Raw genomic sequence first — 7,957 nt, 5'->3', positions numbered from 1 at the left:
CTCTAAAATAAATTAAACTCAATTTCATACATTCTCTACTAACCATAGGCTATTCCCACTCATTTGAACCACAATTAATGTTAAGGTATGATTCTAAATAGTAATCATAATGACAATGGGTGACGAATTTTTAGCACGCAATTACATTGTTAACTGGATTAATCCTGTCTACATCTCGGTATAGTAATCACTTTTATCTAGCCCCATCGAAGATGCAAACAAACATGTTGGATCACTACTTGTGGAGCTTTGTACTTACTCAACTAGATTATATCTCCATTTTCTGTTTTATTGCAGAACATTCAAACTATTTCCTCAAGAGGGATTCTTCGCAGCTCAATCTGGAGGGACCTGTAAGTTCTCAATGGCCCCTAGAAGGAAAAGAGCACTTTCAATGCGGGTATGGATACAGCGGAGTCTCTTTTTCATATATATGTGGGCCAACCAAATACTTACAACGGCTCAGATCTTATTGTGCATCAATTCTTTATAGAGAGCCGCCAACACTTGTGGCTGTGGTGTAAATTGACACGGTCTGTGGGCCAATAAGGGGAAAATAACTTAGTGCGTTTGTGCCATTATACATCAAACTGATCGTGGTAACTTTCCTTCTATTACTTCCTCCCTACACATTATAGCTATTCCCCACATCTAATGGTCACCTTTCAAGTAAGCACCCCCTTGTGTACCTAAGCTTTGAATAAGGTCTATTAAATCTAGTAAAAAACGTATTCTACTCCGTGCTCTCCCGCCATTTAGTTCTCTTGGTTATTTTACAGGCAGCCGTCCCCACTAACTCACTTACCTTGCTTCTTCTATTCAGAACCCAACTGCATGCCGTCTCGTATTTCGTCTTCCAGCGTTGTCTTCCGGCATTGTTTACATAAGCGTGGCGCGGATTTATTTGTACTTACGTGTTAGTCACGGTAGAAAGAGGACTGCTGTTAGTGTTCCGTTCGTGAACATAAAGAATGGACTACTTGGCAAATTTCCTCTCTCTTTCGTATTAGTCGCGGTAAAGAACAGACTGCCTTTAATGTTCCGTTCGTGAACATTGAGAAAGGACTACTTAACTAATTTCCTTACTTTTTAATGAATCATGTATTCCCAGAAGCTTGCGCATTTCTCAAATGCACATCTAATGCACCGGCATTGTATGAGGGAATTGAGTATTTTGAGATTTTGTAGCCTTCATTTACAACTTTGGACTAATGAAGAATGTTCTGAGAATATATACAGACATTCTCGTGGTGCCCATGGGACAATATCAATTTCTATGAGAAACTAGGAACTCCCTAGTAGGGTTAGCGAATGAAAGCATAGATGCAGCCCTTTCCCTCATCTGTTGTTGTTTTTGAGAAATGCGCAAGCTTCTGGGAATACGTGATTCATTAAAAAGTAAGGAAATTAGTTAAGTAGTCCTTTCTCAATGTTCACGAACCGAACATTAAAGGCAGTCCATTCTTTATCGCGACTAATGTTGTGAAGAATACAGCGAGACAATGGCCCTCATTACGACCCTGGCGGATTTTTTCCGCCATCGACGGACTTTCCGGCCATGGCGTAAAGTCCGTTTACGCCATGGCGGATGGTGGACTTACCGCCCCATTCCGAGGTCGGCGGGGCGGTAAGTCCCCATTGACCCATTTACCCTTCCCCATTCCCATTTCGGCCCCATAGGGTATAATGGGAGTGGGGAAGGAGTTAATTACGCCACCGTAAATTACGGTGGCGTAATTAACACCAAGGTCCCATAGCGCCATGGATTTTTACGCCCGCAAAAAGCGGGCGGAAAAATGACCATGGCGCTATGGGAACTCGTAGTTGGCGGTAAGGGGTTGGCGCAGCTAACGCTGGCGCAAACCCCTTACCGCCAGGGTCCTAATGAGGCCCAATGGCATTTTGCAACAAACTATGGATCATATAGAAGGGCACCCCGGGCCCATGTCTGCAGGAGCAGCACTCGGCAGGAAGAGGCACTCATCCGCTGCCGCCCCCAGCTGAAACCCCATTCCTACAGTTCCAGAGATTGCTGTGCAACCGTGCATGGCGTCCTTCCTTAAGGGACAAAGGTAGCATGTGTTGTTCGGCGCTGTGGCATCACTTATTACGAGAATGGTGGTATTTTTCCACTGGAAAGCCGCCATACTCATCATTTACCATTACCGCCTCTCATTTTGATTGGGCATTTGCCGGGCGTACAAATAACGTTAATGGCCGCTTTAAGGGTAAGGTGTGGTGGCTAACTGCCCTTGTGGAGGCCCTCGCATAGGCCCTTAATGGCCGTGTGACCCCACTACCACTCCTTTTCAGACCATGGATGCTGGGCAGCAGTGGGAAAACGCAAATATACATTCAAAAACGGCGCATTTAAAGCCTTTCAAAAAGCCTAACACTCCCCACTCAAACGCATGGGCATAATCAGTTTCCAGGAGGCACACGTCAGGAGAATGCATCAAACAGGCGTGTGATTTTAGTGCGGAAATAAGGCAATGTCTCCTCTCCTTAAGAAGTACAGCTCTATTGCATACTTTCCCAGTGGGACACAAGGCATTGCTGACACCCAGGCACCCCTTGACAACTTATTCTCTCAACTGACATGGACTGCAATCCCAGAGGGCGTTCAACCTACCAGCGCTTTGAGGTAATACCAATGATAGAGCGCTATATAAATGCCAAATAACATAATATATAAAAAGGCTGGAATACTAGCCATGCAAGACTACTTTTAAATATGCACAAATGCACCGCCATGTTGGAATCGTTCTTTTTAATAGTTAATCCATTGGAACCCTCTTTGGCTTAGTTTACTGGTGAGGTTTTGAAAAAATACAGCACAGTTGACAGGAAAGAACCTTTTCAGACACACAAAGTGAAAAATGTCTCAACCTAAGCCTGAATTTTAAAACCCAAAAAAACATGCTTTGGCGCTGTTTGCATGGTGTAGTTCTTCAAGTTAGTCTTCTACAAGGAAGTGCTATTATTGATGATATGCCTTATCTACAGGACACAGCCCCTTCTCCGTGTCCTTCTCCGCTCGCAGGACACAGCCCCTTCTCCTCCCGCAGGACACAGCCCCTTCTCCTCCCGCAGGACACAGCCCCTTCTTCTCCCGCAGGACACAGCTCCTTCTTCTCCCGCAGGGCACAGCCCCTTCTCCTCCCGCAGGACACAGCCCCTTCTTCTCCCGCATGACACAGCCCCTTCTCCTCCCGCAGGACACAGCCCCTTCTACTCCCGCACGCAGGACACAGCCCCTTCTCCTCCCGCAGGACACAGCCCCTTCTCCTCACGCAGGACACAGCCCCTTCATCTCCCACAGGCCCAGCCCCTTCTCCTCCCGCAGGACACAGCCCCTTCTTCTCCCGCATGACACAGCCCCTTCTCCTCCCGCAGGACACAGCCCCTTCTACTCCCGCACGCAGGACACAGCCCCTTCATCTCCCACAGGACACAGCCCCTTCTCCTCCCGCAGGACACAGCCCCTTCTCCTCCCGCAGGACACAGCCCCTTCTTCTGCCCCCATCCTTTGTGAGGTCAGTAAGAGGAGCGTCCACTCTACAAGTATTGGGATTTATGCATAAAAGGTAACCTGCTGATAGAGAGGCTGTCATTCCCTGTACAGTTAAATAGCTATATTTTGAACATCATTGTAGTTTTCAAACAATGCTAGCATGTTACTTTTCAGATTTGGAAAGAGTATGATGGCCTGCTTCCATTATTCACAGCAGAGTGGGCCTTCTCCATAGCAAATGTCCCACTCTGCATTCAAGAAGACGCAGGCAGGTTTTTTTAACGGGAAAAAAAATTAACACGTTCGTAGGTTGGTTATTTTTTTCCTGAGTGCACTCAGAGGTTTTCGAGCCTCTCCAATACTGTGGCTCAGAGAAAAACCCCAATATGTGGTACATGCTCTTTCACGGTTAGGCACATTTTCAGAGATGTCATGATAATAACACAGCGCTTCAGTTCTTTTCCACTGCCGTGTTTCATTGGGGGTCATTGCTAACTCCTGTAATGTTTAGTACTTCTGAAACTGGTCGTAGATCCATGCACCCCTTTGATGACTCGTTTGAGGCTTCCTCCAATGGTTCCTGTTGCACAAACCTGTATCTATTACTGCAATATCAACATTTGTAGCCTATTGTGTAGGTCCAATTTGCTTTGAAAGGTTGCAGGTATTCTTGAATATCCAGAGGCCGGTGTGATCTACATCAGGTAAACCCTTGCGATGCAGGATGAATATCCCACCCCCTCATACTCCCTAGAGTATGTACCAATTAGCAAAGCTGAAACCTCCACCTGAAAGCTGATGGTTAGTAGCTCTAGTTCGGCTTTCACCAGATGTGGCTGGCTCGCCAGGTGCCATTAGCAGTCCATACATAGAACGCCCATTACCCATGTGATGCCTTGCTCTTATAATCCCCAGTGGAGGGTTAGAGTTGTGAGGCATGTTGGAGAGTTGGTGCAGGATCAGTCTCGTCTCTCTAGTGTACACTCCTGAAGCGGAGCAAGGCAAGGCTTGTAATGCCGTGCAAGATCCGTGCATGCTCAAGGCGTGTGGCTACTAGCAATGCCCATGGAAACCTACTGTAGCCTCTATATTTATGCTTTTGTTCTGCTTTCTGTGTATGGCGGGGGCCCTAAAAGTTCATTCGTTCTTGCTAAATCATTACCATGCCCTTATTTTTTTTCTGCCTTATACTTCTCTTGTTTCCCTTTTAGTTTGGGCTATTGGGTGGCAGCACCACCTAGAAGCCTAAACTATTGCATTAGAGTACAGATAAGTATAAGTGGCATATGAGGAGGGAGACACAGCTTTGGTTAATTTGCCCACCCGTTGACTGCCCATTGCCATGCTAATCCCTATGGCCATTCACACCCAGTTTCTTTCCCTCCCAAAACACCTCCTCACGGGAAATCTTTAAGCTCGCTTTAATCAAACCTTACCATCAAACTCTGTGCTCGTAGTGCCTGCCAGTGTTTTTTCAAAGCATTCTTCTGAGAGTCGATGACTTAATCAGAGCTGTCAAGGCGCTACTCATGTAATAAAAATTTCTTAACCAGGTCTGCCGTAAAGCACAGGATGGGTGTCCCCTTCATCGCTGACAGAGGGAAAGCAACTAACAATATTCAAACAGTAGTCCTGTCAAGCGGAACAAATTCAAATTCAAACCTGAGTGAAAAACAGACTACAAAGGAAAGGAGCACAGAGAGGGACTCGACAAATCAAAACATCTAGAAAAAATTGTTTAAAAAACTATTTTCATTTTATTATTACACGAGTAGATAAAAATGCATATTAAATCTGCATGGGCCCATACTGAATATCAGCTCGTTATAATACAAATAAAATTCTGAAACACCGCATGTACACAAGTGAAACGCCTGAAACCCTAAATGAGAGAAGGGAATCACTCAAAAAGGGGCCGGCATTCACAAACTTGTCTGCTGAACACTAAGACAGATCTTAGTGGCATGCATTTTAACAAGTAAATATTGTCCTAAAAAACAGGAAGAATTGCACAAATGATAGCGATGGGGTGCCATTTGTCGACTACACTAGCGTTGGGACTGCAGAATAATCTGGAGTCAACCTACAAATGTTTTAACATTGTATTGGTAGTTTCAACTGGATAACGCATCCAACTGTGCTTCAGTTGTTGCCTGTCTTCTTCAGGACGGTAGCACTCCTTTGGTGTTGGATGCCACAGAATGTGGAAAAATTAAATCATGCAGGATTCCTAAACCAACATTGGGCAAATAAGCCAGAGACAGATGGTCAATCCTAAAGAAAGGAAAGAGCCAAGACAACAGTTGAAAAATTGATCTGCCTTCAGCCTCTCGATTTATAACCACTATGCGTGTCTTTCACTGAAGTCCTGTTAAAAACAATCATTGTCAAAGCCAACAATTTTGGCTTGTGTATACGTATTAGGCATTTGCCAGGCACTGCTAATAGACGAGGTACCCTCACCATTTTGCACCTGCTACCATTAATGACCAGTTAATGGTAGCAAGTGCCTTTTCTATACCTACAAAAGCCTACACTCTCGGGTTTTGCAAATGCTTGTTCTAACATTAAAGCTTGGTTGGTTATTAACATTAGAATGAATATAGATGTTATTTTTTTTGCGTGCAACCCCATTTGTTACGATACATCTTTTTGTTTGGTTCATAGACTTTTTAGATCTGTTAATAGGATTGTACAATATCTCCGTCCCCGAAATAGTTTACATATGTCTTCTCTTTGGTGAGATTTAGAATACTATTAATACATCTGTATACTTGCATAGTTTTATTTTGGTTTGAAATGTTGTTTCTTTGTATCAGTCTATCTGCAGTTCTGCTTTCATTGGTTCTTGAACATAAAAGTGAGTTAACTTAAAAAAAATGTTGGGACTTATTGTAATTGCATGCCAGTGTATTGTATCTGACTGTACTCTCTCATAGAAGTAGTGCCTTTAGGATGATCCAATGGCCCAACTGGACTGGTCCATGCTACACAAAAAACAGACATTAAAACTTGTTTAGATGTAGGCCTGTCTGGCTCATAAGCCACCCTTGAGGGTGCGCAAATGTCAATTAATATAATAAAGACATTTACATAGAATTTTATGTCCGATTGCTCCTGGTTGTAAGCATTATAATAGTAGGTGTTACTTGATCCCAACACAGTGCTACTCAATTCCTCGACCTTGGTAGGATGAAGGACTTAGTCGGCCCCGTTTGGATTGAAACCTGTGACTGCAGGTTGCCCATAGATCTCCCAAGGGAGGTCTTAACTTACTCAGCTTTGCTACAGGTTGAGTAGGAACAGACGGGAGGGAAGGAACTATCAGAGCAAGGCAAGCAGTGGCTCTGGTGGTGGTTCTTTGAAGGTTGTTTGGTGTTAGGCCAGAATACGCCGCAGCTGACGTGCAATAGATTTATTTTCTCATGGGGTTTGGGTGGAATGCTGTTATATCGGATAGTGTGAATGTTGTCACTGGTCCTACTTGCTTGCTGCTAGTAGAATGTTGGTGCATGCAATGAATGACAGCTCAGAGAATGGTGGGTGAATGTGATGTGTATATGGTTCTATGAATGTCAGTTAGACCTGAGCTGTGAGTGCCTGAGGATGGACTGGTGAGTGTCTCCCCCAATATACCTGTACGAGTAACTGGAACCTGGATCTAAAGCAATAAAAGGAACTTGAGATGTACCTGTATAATAAATGCTGCCATTTCCTTTCCAGTGCCAGCATTAATTATTCATTATTTGGTTACATCTCTAGGTTGTTGCTTATGGTAATACTTGGAGTTTATAGACTGCCTAACCATTTGCCTCCATCTGCCAACTCACAAGTGCTTGTTTTGCTGCACATTGGATACAATGTATCAGAGAGAGAGACAGAGGGGGGGAGACAGAGAGGGAGAGACAGAGGGGGAGAGACATAGAGAAAGAGGGAGGGGGAGAGAGAGAGAGGGAGAGGGACAAATATCAAATAACACAACATAACAGGCTGAGTCGTTTTGATGCGACAGTTCAGGGATGTAAAAAAGTTTGTTCTAATAATGTAAACCTTTATCACAATTGCGCAATAGGGTGGTGGTGAGTTAAAAGAACATATCTGATAAAGTTGTTGATTGAAGTTCACAACATATGGACTTTGAAACATCTTTATACTACTTTGATCAAGAGATGTTTCATGTCACCCCAGTGAAGAGCCATCCTGTGGGAATGCCCTCAAGAACTGTGAGCTGGCAAACCTCTACTGTGAAAATGACACCCTCCTGTACATGTTGTTTGAAACTGGGAATCTCTTTCTGGTGCTTTGCAGGGAAGACTCTCACTGGTTGTTGCCTAACACATGGTCTTGTGAGAGAAGACACATCAGGAGGCTTTGTTTGTCATGAAGAAACCCTGTTGCCTGGCCACTGTCCAGCAAGTGAATACTTCTTGCTACATAGCGATT

The sequence above is a fragment of the Ambystoma mexicanum genome, chromosome 10 (assembly GCF_040938575.1).
Source record: "Ambystoma mexicanum isolate Mex_15411 chromosome 10, UKY_AmexF1_1, whole genome shotgun sequence".
In the NCBI taxonomy this organism is placed as follows: Eukaryota; Metazoa; Chordata; class Amphibia; order Caudata; family Ambystomatidae; genus Ambystoma; species Ambystoma mexicanum.
This window is presented reverse-complemented; position numbering follows the sequence as displayed.